Below are 15,453 nucleotides of genomic sequence, written 5' to 3' on the forward strand. Positions count from 1 at the left end.
ATTATGTGTTCCAGACACAGATGCCATAAAATTCATCATGAGTGTTAAAGAACAAAATGTTAAGTATTTTATCAGCTTTTGAAACTATGAAGCACTTAGCAAGTGCCGTCAGGAAGACAGTGTAACACAGTCCCTTTATGCTTACACTTAACCTTGTCATGCCTCTCAAATATCCAGATTTTTCCTCATACGTTTGGTCTGTTCATTATAAAATATTTGTTTTTTTAAACAAATCACTGAGGATTGCAGTCACTAAATAATGACATTCGAGTTTCAGACTTTGTGTCCTACAGAAAATGGAGGCAAACACCCATCCTGTAATTCTAGCTTCTTTCTACATTTATAGGAGGAGGCATGTTACTGGTACAGACTGCAGGCAGAAACAAATGTGTGTTTTATTCTACATCTGTCTTTTTTTGATCAGTACTAAGACAAAACCCGACCTTAACAAGTTAGTTAGGGGGAGCCTTGTGCTATAGTACTGCTTAACTAATACTATCAGAGCGTAATCACTATCTCCACGCATTACAAAATAGTTAAGACTGATCTCTGATGCCCGATAAATATCTACTTATTTCAATTCCCAAAAAAAACCATCATCTGATAACTGGTAGAACTAAATTATTTTTTATTCTTTATTGTTAAAAATGGTCATTTTCTGGTATTTTTTGTCATAAAAATACTGCTATTTAAAAAAATAACATAATTTGTCTGCTGGCTACATATTTACAGGCTCAGTGCACAGTATGAAGCAAACGTGTCAACTGTTGGGAAAATTAATGATTCCACCTTTCATCAAGCTTTTGTAAGTTTAGTAATGTCCATCACTGACGGTTTTGCTCTCTGTTTCTGATTTAAGGACAAAATTTTGCATATGAATAACTTTGTTGTGATTTATCCATATTACATCTTGTGTGAATGTTTTTTATAAACTAAAATGTGTGTCTAACCAAAAACTTCAGAAGTATGCAACAGTAAAAATTGTGGTAGGTTCAAAATTATATCCCATTGAAAGACTGTAAACTGCTTTGTCATTCCCACGTTTGATGACATGAAAGGTATGACCCTGAAACAAGTTATACAGAGTGTAACTGACCTATGCCACAAAAAGTAATAGATTACATACTGTTGTTTTTCAACTGTCATTCAAAGTCATAGATGGATTTAAATGAAACTGCTCTAGAAGATACAGAATTGTGAGGCAGAGGAAAAGGCAAGCAGACTACAGAAGCAGGGCTTGGAACATGACATATTATATCAGTGGCTGTTAATGGAAGTACTCATTGGACACCTGTCACAAATATGTAGCTATAAAACGAAACACACAAGTGTTTGTCTTGGCTTCAGAATCCTTCATTTCAAGAGCTGGGGACAGTGGCATCACAGGTATCCGTAACAAGAATATTTTCGGAGATGTTAGTAACACCACCACCAACTGGTGGAGTACACCACACTTTCATGTGCTGAAGCACACACAAGGCACTTTGTGCACTCTTTTTGCACTGTAGCAAACCTATTCATACACAATGAAATAAAAAAGAATGACATCACATAGAAACAAATAGCTCACCTTTTAAGCAATAGGAGTTGTTTAGTGAAAGTAAGGGTTGCCACTTAAACGGCCATCAGATAGAGGTACAGACATGGGAGTTTAACAAATATGGGTGCGTTGCCTTTATTGTACCTGTGTCTCACACATGTGGAACACTATATTATCATCTTGTGAATTCCACAATCTTTATATACTGTATGAATATTATGTCCACAGTGCCAACACACTGGACACACATAGTGAAATTCTAAAAACATATATTGTGTAATGAATTAGTATAATACAGGAAGTACAATATGCGTGACAAGAGGAAAGGGAGAAGAACAGCAAAAGATGGATAAAGAACATAAGCAGGTACAATATACAACATCTGTAGATACTTGACATGATGAAAATTGGAGGGATGCAAATTAAGCACACAATAATATAAGCATAGAGATAAGAAGGCTTGTACATATGATGATAAAGCAGAGGTAAGTAGAACATGTAAACACATTAAGAGACAACAAGGAGTGGCTGGACAGGTGGACTTTGTGAAATCCTTGCAGTGCAGTAACAGATATAAACAAGACAAAGACTGCTAAAGTGCAAATGCATCACATTCACATAAAAGTGATGTAAATTGCACCATATAGTCTTAACTCCTTATAGTTGGTAATCCTCCAGAAATACTGAAAAGGGAAATACAGTGAGGTGCATTTCAGTCCAAATAAATACCTGAAATGTAGCACTATAGAGTTTCTGTTGCCTAGGGACATCTGGGGTTCTGTTACGGCACAGTCTTGAAAGCTAATGGCATATTGTTCACGTGTTGAATGCTACATCATGTTCTTTGTGTGTTATATAATGCAGCATGAACCCAGGACCCTTGCCAAAACAAGGCAGCATAGCAAACTTTGTCACACTGATGAGGCAGTCCTCCCTCAAAGCCCTGTCCCCTGTACTCACTCTCCTACAGATTACTCATGGGCTATCTATGCCTAACCTACAAGGCATTCTCCGATCCTGCCCTGATGGATCTGCTACACATTCACAAAACAAGCAATACTAGAATGACCTAATCTAAGGATCTAAGCCTCATCTGTGACATAAATGAATCATATTGGAGGGACATGTATATGTCTCAGAGATTACCTCTTCTCTGTATCAGACTGCCCATTCATGTGAAGCAGAGCTCTTCCCTGAGCCTATTCAAATGCAGTTTGGACCAATGGATGGGGAATATAAAACTCACCCGTGGGTTCAGCCTATGGATCTTATGGATGAGGCAATTTGTAGATGCCTTAAGGCATAGGCAGAAAACAAAGCTATTCTAGCCTATGGGCATCGAAAACTGGGAAAATTGGGGCATGGACAGCTGGGCTTAAAAAGGCTCTAGAGCCATTAGCCTAGTAAGCTGCCATCACCCTATGATGCTCACAGTTTTAACTAGACAGGTCGACACAGGTAGATTTGGTCGTAGGATAGAAAAGAATTGGAAGAGGAAGGATCATTTAAGAATTATGACTGGAAACAACACCACATAATTATGTTTGGTTAACCGAAAAATTGGTTGTTTCTGGCTTCTGCAACTTAGTAGTCCTGATTCATAAATATGGGGGAGTTTCAGAATAGAACCCGAGGCTGACTTCTTCCTTCACCCACTTCAGTAACTAGTCACTTACTGAGAAAATGAGCAAACATAGAAATACATGAGCACAGATTATCAAGTCTTTGGTCAGCTGTTGTTCGTGGAGTTGAGCAAAAGGTTGCGTCACCCCTGGCTATATTAAGATGGCATAACCAGCACTTACAAGAAGATCCTTAAAAATATATGTGGACACCTATCAATGAGGCATAGAAGGGTAAATCTCTCACTTTACCCCAGAAGGACCAGGAGGGACGTATGGGAGAAGAGAGGGCAGCCAATGCCAACTCATCTATCTTGGTACTAAGAAGGAAATAGGTGAACCACACCACTGACCCTAGGCCTGAGACAGGCAGGGATCCAGAAATGGAGAGTGTTCACTGATCTCATGCAAAAAGGTAGACTGAGGTGGACAAAGTTCATTATCAAGCTGCACCATTAATTATGTTTACCAACTACCACTGAGAGGTAATATCACTGGGTAGGGATAACACTACCACTGGGAGGTAATATTACTGGGTAGGGATAACACTACCACTGGGAGGTAATATTACTGGGAAGGGATAACACTACCACTGGGAGGTAATATTACTGGGAAGGGATAACACTACCACTGGGAGGTAATATTACTGGGTAGGGATAACACTACCACTGGGAGGTAATATTACTGGGTAGGGATAACACTACCACTGGGAGGTAATATTACTGGGTAGGGATAACACTACCACTGGGAGGTAATATTACTGGGAAGGGATAGCAGTCTGGCCTGCACCCTTGCATCCACCCATGTCCACTGAATAATGGATGTGTCAGTGAAGCTCCTTCCCTCGTTTCAGAATGAATGAAATATAAGGTTCTTGCCCACACAGGGCAGTAAATGGGCCTGTTTCTCAGCTGGGTGGACAAAGTGGACCTGTAAGGTGAGGAAAAGCAGCCACTGGGCCTATCATCTACCAAAAGTAAGAAGAGAAATTCACAGAATGATATAGCCCTCTTCATTGAAATAAACAAGCAATTCAGGAGCTTAATGAAATCCAACAAAGCCAAGTCTGAGGCTAAAATATCTGCCCAAGCAAAGACAATCACAAGCCTTTTTATGTAATGTTTTTAATCTCATGAGTACAACATACTCCAATCCCTAGTGGCTTGCCATGAAACTACATTTTTTAAAGAGGAAAAGAAGAAAACTACTTGGGAAAAATCTGGACATTCTAAGCACAATCTGACAGTTCAGAGTTACAACAGTCTGCAGATATTTAAGGAGAGACAGTGCAGAAATACAAGGAAAATGAGGTATGTTTCTATTTCTTTCATTTTGCAGAATGCACTTGACTTTTTGCTCTGTCTTTCATAGCGTATAACAATAGATTGATTGGTATATGCTCAATTTACAGTGGGCAGACTGGTTGGGCTGACCAATCATCATGCATGTTTTGAATGCTAATGAGAAGTCATTGTATAATCCCAGTTATTCTTGCTTGGTTCAACATATAATTATTGACCATGGATGGGTATAGCTTATCCTGCAAAAAACAAGGTAGTCTAATTGCAGCTCTAAAGGGGAAATTGTTGCGGCCTGAAAGGACATCTAGCCTAGTATTTATCTATGAACAAATAGGACTATTAAGAAAAATAAATGAAAATGGCTGCACCATTCATTTCTTATGTTTATTTTATTATATTTAAGATCACATCAGCTGTATGTGTCATCCAGGGTTGCAAATTAATGTTATTAAATAAATTTCAAAATTCTACAAAATTCGTTAGCCTTGCTATATAATGTCAATCAAAATACTGTATTAAGGTACAAGGATAAATTCATTATGCAAATATCGGTAGTTTATTATTTTAAACTCATTTTCAGAAAATGAACACTGCATCAGTTTTACAGGAAAGTTGTAGATAGATTTAACTTCATTGTTTCATGCTATCATGATAAACAGCATTTAATAAAGCTGTATACTGGCATGCCTAAGTCATGATGTGCTACAAGGTATACTAACATGTGGTTATTAAAGCTACAAGGTGGGAGACAGAAAAATCCCCTACACATGTAACCAGAAGGTTTTATTTTCACATATTTGAACTGTTGAACACCTTCTTTTTTGCATAGGCATCTTTCCTCCCCATGCATGTCAGCTCTTAATCCCACCTTTTTATGTAATGTTTTTAATCTCATGAGTACAACATAACAATGTGTGGAGCTAATTGTGAATGATTACCTAGTACCTAGACTGAGCCTCAGGATATAGCAAAAACCTACTGGCCAATAAATTCAGCTTGAACGTTACCAATCTCTCCCCTGCATCTATCTCACATGCTATCCTTTAAAAAAGCTCTACCCATACCTCTCAACGTCTTAGAACAAGAAATCTGTACAAAGCCATAAATAAAAGTGGGACAAAGGCCCAAAAATAGGGACAATTTTTTAAATATTGCTTTTACAAACTTAGAACGTTGATAGAATAACAGGTTTTGCATTAGCATTAATTTTCTAAAGGATATGAAGTCTGAAAGTCAAATGCCTGACCTCAATTTTGAACTTCAATCATTTAATGATTTACCACTAATTTGCCAGAAAACCAGAATTTTATGAAAAATAGACAAAAAATATGAGGCCAAAATATGGGCATTCTGCAAAAATCTGTACAACTGAGAGGTATGGCTCTACCCCAGCTATCACATAATAGCAAGTCCTTAAAGTACCACCAAAAGTTAAAAATACTGCACCAGTTGGTCCTGACAAAATCCCTTAATGTATCTCAAATAGCACAAAGCACAATTTAGGCCCCCTCTAACAAAATTGTTCAACAAAACTTCCATACAAGTTTTGTACCAAGCAAATGGAGAACAGCTACAATCATTCCCCAACAAAAGTGGACCTTCCACAGACCAAAACAATTACAAACCCATAAGTCTCACAGTCCCCATATGGAAAGCCATAGAAAGACTTATGGAACTAATCAATAAGGATATATGGAATCTCCAATCACTAGACCTGTCTCAGCTTAATTTCATCAAGGGCACGTCATGCTTACTCAACCTGGTAGACTTTTTTGAAAAGGTCACCAAAGTAATGGATGAAGGTAAAACAGTACAGACTGTATACCTTAACCTGGCCAAAGCTTTTGACACAATTCTCTACTTACATATGGCAGAAAACCTAAATAAACTGGGAACAAACCCCTACATCACCCACTGAATTGCACTCTGGCCTACACATAAGATGCAAAAGGTCAAAATAGGGGAAGCTACCTCCACAAACACACCAGTGACTAGTTGTGTCCCCCACAGTTTGGTGTTGTGAGATCTCCTGTTTGGCATCTAATTCAGTGAAGTAAAAGCCAGTATCAAAGGGCTCTGACTTACTAAGACTGCAGAGGCCTGAAAGTTAGGAGCAGATACTGAATCCCTAAATCACTTAGCCATCCTGCAGGAAGGTTTATCCCAAACAAATAACTGGTGCCAGAATCATGGACTGAAACTAAATGCCAGAAATTGCATTATTGTATCCTTTAAGAAGTTGTCTACCCCAGGGAACTACCACATTGACAATGTGGCCCAAAGAGTTGACCCAGTTTTGCGGATTTAGGAACTTATGTGAACAATGACCTAGCTTTTGATCAATGTGCTCACTGTTGTAAGAACATCCTTCTATATTGCTTAGCTTATAAAGAAAGGGATTGCATCTATATTTACAGATGTCATTGTCCCTCTTTAGTCATCTCTCATTAGGCCAGTCATTGAGTATGATGCCTCCTTTGGCATGCATCTGTCCAGACAGTTGTAACAGTTTGAACGCCTAAAGAGACATCTTAGTAAATGGATACAAGGCCTAAACAATAAGTACAAATGGACTGACTCAAAGTCCTGTCATTATACTCAGTATTCTATAGACTGCTTAGATATTACCTGTGCCTAACATACATCCTGAAAACAATACTGATACACCTACTGAACATTAGCAAGTCAAATGACATCAGAGATATTCAGCCTAGGGCTGTACATCTCTTCTGCAACATCAACAGAATGGTTTAGAGGGACAGTCACCTCACAGAGAACAAAACTGCTGTGGAACAGACTCCCCATCAACGTAAAACAAAGCTTAACCCTGTCCATATTGAAGCACTTCTTGAATCTATGGATGGGTAATAGAAAATGTATCCCAGGACCGCACCCTGTACTAATAATGGACAGAGGCAGCTCCTAAATGTATGCATGCATTAAATTCCATGCACGAGTCTCTTCAAATTATCTATGGTATGATTACACAATTACCCAATGATTGGGTGTGGGTAAATTCAGCATTACTCACACCCAGTCATAGGTTACTGCTATTATACAATAACATTATTTAAGAAAGAAATTGCTTACTTTTCTTAAATAATATCTTTGTGTAACAGCTCTGTAGATTTCTTACGATTTATTTCCCGTTCTTCTGCATGTTCTGAAGTACTGCACATGCTTGCACAGTACATTAGCATTGTTACTGAAGTTTTTATTTGGTCCCAGTCCTGCCAGTGTTAATGCTAGAAACCTGAACAAAGCACAGCATATTAGGGTGATAGACGGCTGCAAAAATAGGGACAGATTATTGCACTTTTGGACTTAGTAAGTTGCTTGAAGGAGGGGGTTGTGTTAGCATGCATTTTTCTGACGGACATGAAGCCTAAACCTCAAATGTCTGTCATTATTTAATTACTCCAATCCCTAGTGGCTTGCCATGAAACTACATTTTTTAAAGAGGAAAAGAAGAAAACTACTTGGGAAAAATCTGGACATTCTGCGACAATCTGGACAGTTCAGAGTTACAACAGTCTGCAGATATTTAAGGAGAGACAGTGCAGAAATACAAGGAAAATGAGGTATGTTTCTATTTCTTTCATTTTGCAGAATGCACTTGACTTTTTGCTCTGTCTTTCATAGCGTATATCAATAGATTGATTGGTATATGCTCAATTTACAGTGGGCAGACTGGTTGGGCTGACCAATCATCATGCATGTTTTTGAATGCTAATGAGAAGTCATTGTATAATCCCAGTTATTCTTGCTTGGTTCAACATATAATTATTGACCATGGGATGGGTATAGCTTATCCTGCAAAAAACAAGGTAGTCTAATTGCAGCTCTAAAGGGGAAATTGGTTATGGCCTGAAAGGACATCTAGCCTAGTATTTATCTATGAACAAATAGGACCATTAAGAAAATAAATGAAAATGGCTGCACCATTCATTTCTTATGTTTATTTTATTATATTTAAGATCACATCAGCTGTATGTGTCATCCAGGGTTGCAATTAATGTTATTAAATAAATTTCAAAATTCTACAAAATTAGTTAGCCTTGCTATATAATGTCAATCAAAATACTGTTTTAAGGTACAAGGATAAATTCATTATGCAAATATCGGGTAGTTTATTATTTTTAAACTCATTTTCAGAAAATGAACACTGCATCAGTTTTACAGGAAAGTTGTAGATAGATTTAACTTCATTGTTTCATGCTATCATGATAAACAGCATTTAATAAAGCTGTATACTGGCATGCCTAAGTCATGATGTGCTACAAGGTATACTAACATGTGGTTATTAAAGCTACAAGGTGGGAGACAGAAAAACTCTACACATGTAACCAGAAGGTTTTATTTTCACATATTTGAACTGTTGAACACCTTCTTTTTTTTTTTTTTTTTTTTTTTTGCATAGGCATCTTTCCCCATGCATGTCAGCCTTAATCCCACCTCTATGTTCCATGCTCATTTGTTCTTCTTATTACAGAATGTAGCCATCTCACCTACAGGAGCTACTGGATCTTCTGTTCTAAGTCTACCTCAAACCTCTAGCAGCTGATCTCCATATTAACTGAAGTGGGGGTTTGCTGTGCCATTCCTGTATTGCATGGGTACTTTTACAATTATCACAAATGGAAATGAAGTACTTGGCAAAAAAAAAGCCCTCATGAAGCATGTTATGGCACAAATTCTTCAAGGACTATCAATTTACCAGCAGAATGGGCCAACACTCTACTTCCAGGATGAGACAGTTGGCATTGGCCACTCAGTTGCACTTTCACTGGCCAGGTCCTCTATTGCTTAGGTCACTAAGTGAACATTGGTTTGCTGAGTCATATACAGAACATTGTCCCTTGCATGATGCAGCCAGTAAGAGCCAAGTAATTTTCATCATAAGACTGAATAATTTTAGATACCATCATTCTGCCTAAATGTTAAAGTAAAGTTGTTAAGCTTAGAGTCTTCACAGGTATTTTGCTTTTTAGTGTTGCATATTTTGGACATTCAACATGATAACAGACTAGGTTCATCAGAAATGTATGGTGGCTATAAATAATTGAAATCCTTGAATAAGATTTACTGTAGTACTTATTTTTTTCTGATTTTCTAGGACATCATATTGCAAGATATAAATAATTCTTAGTAAATCAAACACTAACAAACAGGCATTTCATACTGATATTGTCCATTCTTGGGTAACACTGGAAATACACACACAAACACACACACACACACACACACACACACACACACACACACACACACACACACACACACACACACACACACAGACACACAAGCAGATCCCCAGCTTGCCTACCCTACTATACCCAACCAAGGGACTGCAAGGGAGGAAGAAAAATGGTGTAGGGCAAAAATGAAAAATCATCTAGCAGATGCTAAGGTAGCCGACCATCTAGTATGCCTTCAGGCACTGCCACAGTGCCTGGCCATAAGAAAAAAATCCAGGGGTTCTGGATAAGGCCGGTAGACCCAGAAATAGATGTGGTGCATGGGGTAGGGTGCTGTAGGATGAGGCAATGGGAATACAAAAAAAATAACATAGGTAGAAGGCAGCATGGCAGCTCAGTGGTTAAGATATTTTCTTACATTTCCATGGTTCAGTCCTTACCTCCAGTCATTATTTCATTGCAGTTTGCATGTTCTCTCTGTATCTAAATTGGATTGACCTGGGTATCAGCTCCCCAAAACTTGCTCAATGATTGGCCACTCTAAAACATCCAGGCTATATTTACTCTTGCCTTTGTAGCCCAAGTCAAGGCTGAAAATGTTCCAGATGAACAGTTCATTTGCAAAATAAATAAATGAATACAATTTAAAAATACATAAATTATTTAGACATTTCTGTGTTCTTTAGCAGATACTAGTTGAAAAGCTTGGCTTTTCAGTAAATTGTAAACCAGAGGCAAGGCTAAGCACAGTTGGCCTCTCAACTGACGTTTTCCAGAGCTCTGTGCAATAATATACGACACAACCTCTTCCACCTACTTTTCCATTAGTGGAAGCATTAAATTGGAAATTTGTAATTCTTCATTTGATGGGTTGTAGGAAAAAACAAGTTAGAAGTGACAAAAGAGATGCATGTTAATAGATTGGTTTTCTACAGTTGATTCTTGTTGCCAAGATGGGTGCTATTAGACTCTTCATATCTGTAGACTAATTACTTGCTGCTCTTTCTTTCTAGAATTGGCATTGCCTGGTTTGTTTCCTATAAAAGGACCATAAGCTGGCCCTTGCATGTTTGTGAATAGATACAAGGCACCCTGTTTCATATTTTAAATGGGCTTGCTTTCCTCCTTACATTTTTTTTTTCCTGGATATTTTAAGTTAAGGTTCCAAATAAGAATCATTTACAGAAACAGAGTACATCATTGAAACAAAAATACACTGTGTAGCCAGGTAGTCCAGAATGGAGAAAGCTTATGAAAATAGATACAGTAAAAACAACAAGCTTTCACTTCTCATGCCTTTTCAAGTTTTAAAACTTAGACTGAAAGCACCCTTTAATAAATGTTTGTATCAAATGACATTAAAATGCACTAGCTTTACCGGAGAGCCTAAAATTTTTGCTGTGAGCATTTTGTATTTGACTTTGACATCTGGAAAAGGTTTTGATTCCAACCAGGCATGTCTGCTGATGTCTACTCCTTAAGAGTGGTTCTAATACTGGCATCTACTGTATCATATCCTCACTTTCATACAAATACTTAATGCATCTGATGACTAATAGTCCTTATACCCAGATCTTTTTAGTCACTTGGTAAAGTATTAACAGCCAGAAGTTACTGCACTGCGTCTGAATAGCTAGGCTTAAAACTACTCCTGCATTGTCTAGGTATCATGTTTTTCTTTTTTCTCAGAGTAGCTACCTGTGTAAAATTCTAAAGACAGATTATTGTACACATCCTGAAGCAATTGAATTATAAGAAGAATGAATAATGGCTCAGAAGTATCAAGCTACATCAAACCCACAAAGTGCATTTTGGGGGAAAAAATCACCTCTAGCCCACTTAAAATGGTACTTCATTATTTCATTGTCTCAGATTAGTTTATTATCTCTTTAAAGCAAATCTTGATGACGAGATGAGTAATCAGAAATTTACATCAGCGTAATCACATATGGCCCTGCTCTATTTGGGAGATGAACACTATCATTTACATGAAAGGGTTGGCAAGAACTTTTAAATATGTCATCATAAAGGTGTGTACAGCTGGGCATCTTATGGTCCAGTGACTGTTTACCTAATATTACTCCTATGATACTAAATAGGAAATACTTTGAAGGAGAGACAGATAAATGTGAATTACCACCCCCAAAATCATCATCTAAGAGGAGACTCAATCTATTTTGTTTATGATAATAGTTGTGCATTTTCCTAAAAATTCAAGGAAGGCACAAGAGATGCATGTTTTTTTTCCTCTTTTAAAAATAATTAGTCCCAGAAATGGAAAATATATCAGGAGCTGATCAAGACTAAATAAACTGCTATAATCCTCTTGGACAAATGAACAACAATCAAATGAAATCATTGGAGATACTATGGAAGTCTAAGGGACTGACATCTAAGTATCAGAAATCACACCTCTGGATGGAGAGAGATTGTCTGCCTGCACAGAGTGCATACAGGTTATACAGATATGGAAACCACCAATGTGAAGGAAACATCACAAAAACAGTCTAAAAAAAGCCACTCAGGTCCAGATTCCATAAACTTTGTGGAATTAAGTGGATTAAAGCAAGTTCCACACAGGATCTGCTGCAAGTCAAGTTATATGCAAATGTGCCCCAGTCTAATGAGCATAAACCAGCATAATGCACACACAACAGATAACCTGCAACATCATCACAACTACAGTCAGCTATGGAAAAATCTTATTACAAGGAAAACTCATACATAAAGTGATATATGTGTCTTACCAACATACATGTGTGGAAGATATACATACTCAAAAGAACATTTCAGTAGTATGTGGAAAGCAGTGGCAGATGATAAATGTACATCAGCAACAGTCTCAAAATGAGACAAATATCTGCACTATGTTATGGATATCATCACAAATCATTGGTTAACATATATAAAACACCCACTATCATTTGCAGACTTTGTCGCAATCCACAAAAATTCTAATACAAAATGAATCAATTAAGATGAAGTGGCAAACACAGCCACATTACCAATGTTAACAGTAGCTAACTTTAATGCTGGATGCAAAACTCTCTCATATAATCAAAACTAATCCTATATAGGCTGTCATTGACACTTGCACTACACGTACTGCACAGGGTAACGACCCCACACATAAAACTACTTATGCTGAGGCACTTAGAGGTAAGCTTTCTAAACCACTAAGTCCTCCTGCACAGTACAATCAAAGAAAGTGTCCTCAGCTATCACGTAACATTCTGTTAAAACACCACCTGTAACTATACATAGTAACACTGTGTTCAATACCTCCACTACTAACCCCTTAAGACAAACCAGCACACATCCAAATTTCATGGTCATTAGTGATTCTAGAGTGAGGCACACAGATGTCCCCCTCACCAGACTGAGAAAAGGAGAGAGAGTCATGGTTAGCTAGCTTTCCAGGGCTAGGATCTGCCAAGCCACACAGGCACTCAGGTCATTGAACCATAGGTACCAGGATGACTCTGTTATAGTCCATGTGGGTGTTAATCACCTGAGACATACCTTCCTTGACTATATGACATGATTGAGCTCACTGATTATGTGTTTCAGGAAGGAATAAGCCTATCAGTGACCAGCATACTACCTTCTCCAAGGATGATGCCATGTTACCAACAGAAAATGATTGATTTTAACAAATGGCTTAACTTCTGGTGTCAATCCAGATTGGTACAATACTTGACGACCTGGGAGGACATGGTTGACTGACCACACTGTTTTGCCAGGGATGGTCTGCACTTATCCCCTCTAGGCTTTCAGATATTGGCAAAGACCTTTTCCACCCTCATAGTACCTTTTTTAGACACTGCCAAACTGATAAACCTACCAACTTAACTGAGCCTTTGGAGGGATATCTGATGGTTGTACTGCTCAATGCTAGAAGTCTTATAAAAAAACTCCACTCCTTGCAAGCCTTCCCATCCTTTGAGAATGTAGACATCTAGGTAGTAATGGAGACATGGTTTAAAGTAATTGAAAGTACCCCAGCAATGCAAGCTTATAATGCATTTCACATCTTTAGATCAGCTACTGCACAGGAGGGAACTAAAGGTGGCAGAGTGTCAATCTATATTAAGCCTTATCTCACATCCAGACTATTTGAAGTGTATGGCACACTGAAACTCATACATGTACAACTCAACATAAACAAGGCATCATACCATATCCTTGCAATTATAGGTTCCTCTCCATCTCCCAGGAAACCCATACTGCATATCTCAGTGTACTAGAGTCCCTCACCATTCAACTTAATATGATATTCATGGGGAATCTCAACGACCCCTCTATAGATTGGGAATCCTACACCACTGCTAATGCACAAGCCCAGCAATTCCTAAACTTTGTTTATACCAGCATCCTGGAACAGTTGGTCCATTCTCCTAACAGGGGTAAAATATTCACTTGTGAGATCTGACCATAAAGCAGTATTAATTGAAATAAAAATTAAACATTGGCTAAATTCCAAGCAGTCCCAAACTCAGTAAACATCATAGAATACACTGAGCTATTTACAAAATCTCTGTGCAAAAATAGTGATTGTTGTACAGTGCAAGTTGTGCCTACTCATATTAAGAATAAGACAAAATCAAAAGACAAGCCATCCAGGTGGACTCAATATCAATTAGTTATACAACAATAGAAAAAAATCTTGGCCAAGCGTAGGAGGAACAAAGCTGTACTTACTAAATGTCCCCTGACCAATCTAAACAGGCAGCTAGTAAGATTAATTAATTCTTAAAAGGCTAAATTTAAGAAAAATAGCTTCTCAGGCAAAGGACAGCTACAAAGCTGTATACAGCTATGTCCGTCACCTCAAAGGAAATAGAGAAAAATGTGCAGAATTTATTGCAATTAGCATCACCCATATTGAACTGGAGGCCATTGCCAACATTTTGGCTGACAGGTTCAGCTCAAATTTCTCCCCCATACTCCTCCCCCCAATAGTTCAAAGGAAATACCACATAGAACAATCTGCCAACAATTACTAGAGAACAGGTCATTAATGCATTTCTTAAGGCCAAAAACACTGCATTGATAGGCCCAGATAACATCCTGGGATGTTTAATAAATATCATGCACCATCATCTCTCTGGTCCACTGGAATCAATTTTCAACTGGAGCCTTTATTCAGGTTTACTGCCCAAGGAATGGAAGGTGGCTATACTCATTCCCCTGCACAAAGGAGGTCCAACCACTAATCTGGGTAACTACAGGTCCATAAGTCTTACCAGCCTCATATGTAAGGCCATGGAAAGAATCATCATGAACATGATAAATGAGAATATAAGGAACATGCATACACTGGACCCATCACAGTCCGGCTTTGTTAAAGGAAGGTCATGCCTATAAAATCTGGTGGAAGCACTTGATGAAAGCAAGATTGTGCACACAGCTTACCTCGACCAGGTCAAGGCTTTTGATAGAGTACCCTACTCAGGCATTACAAACAAGCTCAGTAATCTATGTATAAACCCTTTTATCACCCACTGGATAGCCAACTGGCTCACTGATAGAACCCAGGAGGTCAAAATGGGTGAGGCCATCCTCATCAACAGGGCAGTCACTAGCAGATTCCCCCCAGGGCTCTGTACTGGGTCTGCTCCTTTTTGGCATCTATTTCTCTTAAATGGAAGCAAATGCTAAAGATTTATGGCTGACTAAGTTTGTAGATGATTGCAGGCTGTGGGTTATCATCAACTACCCTGCAGACACTAGCATTTTTTAAGAAGGTATATCTCTGACTAACAAATAATGCCAAAGCCATGGTCCTAAAC

This window comes from Protopterus annectens, chromosome 10.part0 (assembly GCF_019279795.1).
Source record: "Protopterus annectens isolate FY-2018-M chromosome 10.part0, PAN1.0, whole genome shotgun sequence".
Taxonomy (NCBI): Eukaryota; Metazoa; Chordata; order Ceratodontiformes; family Protopteridae; genus Protopterus; species Protopterus annectens.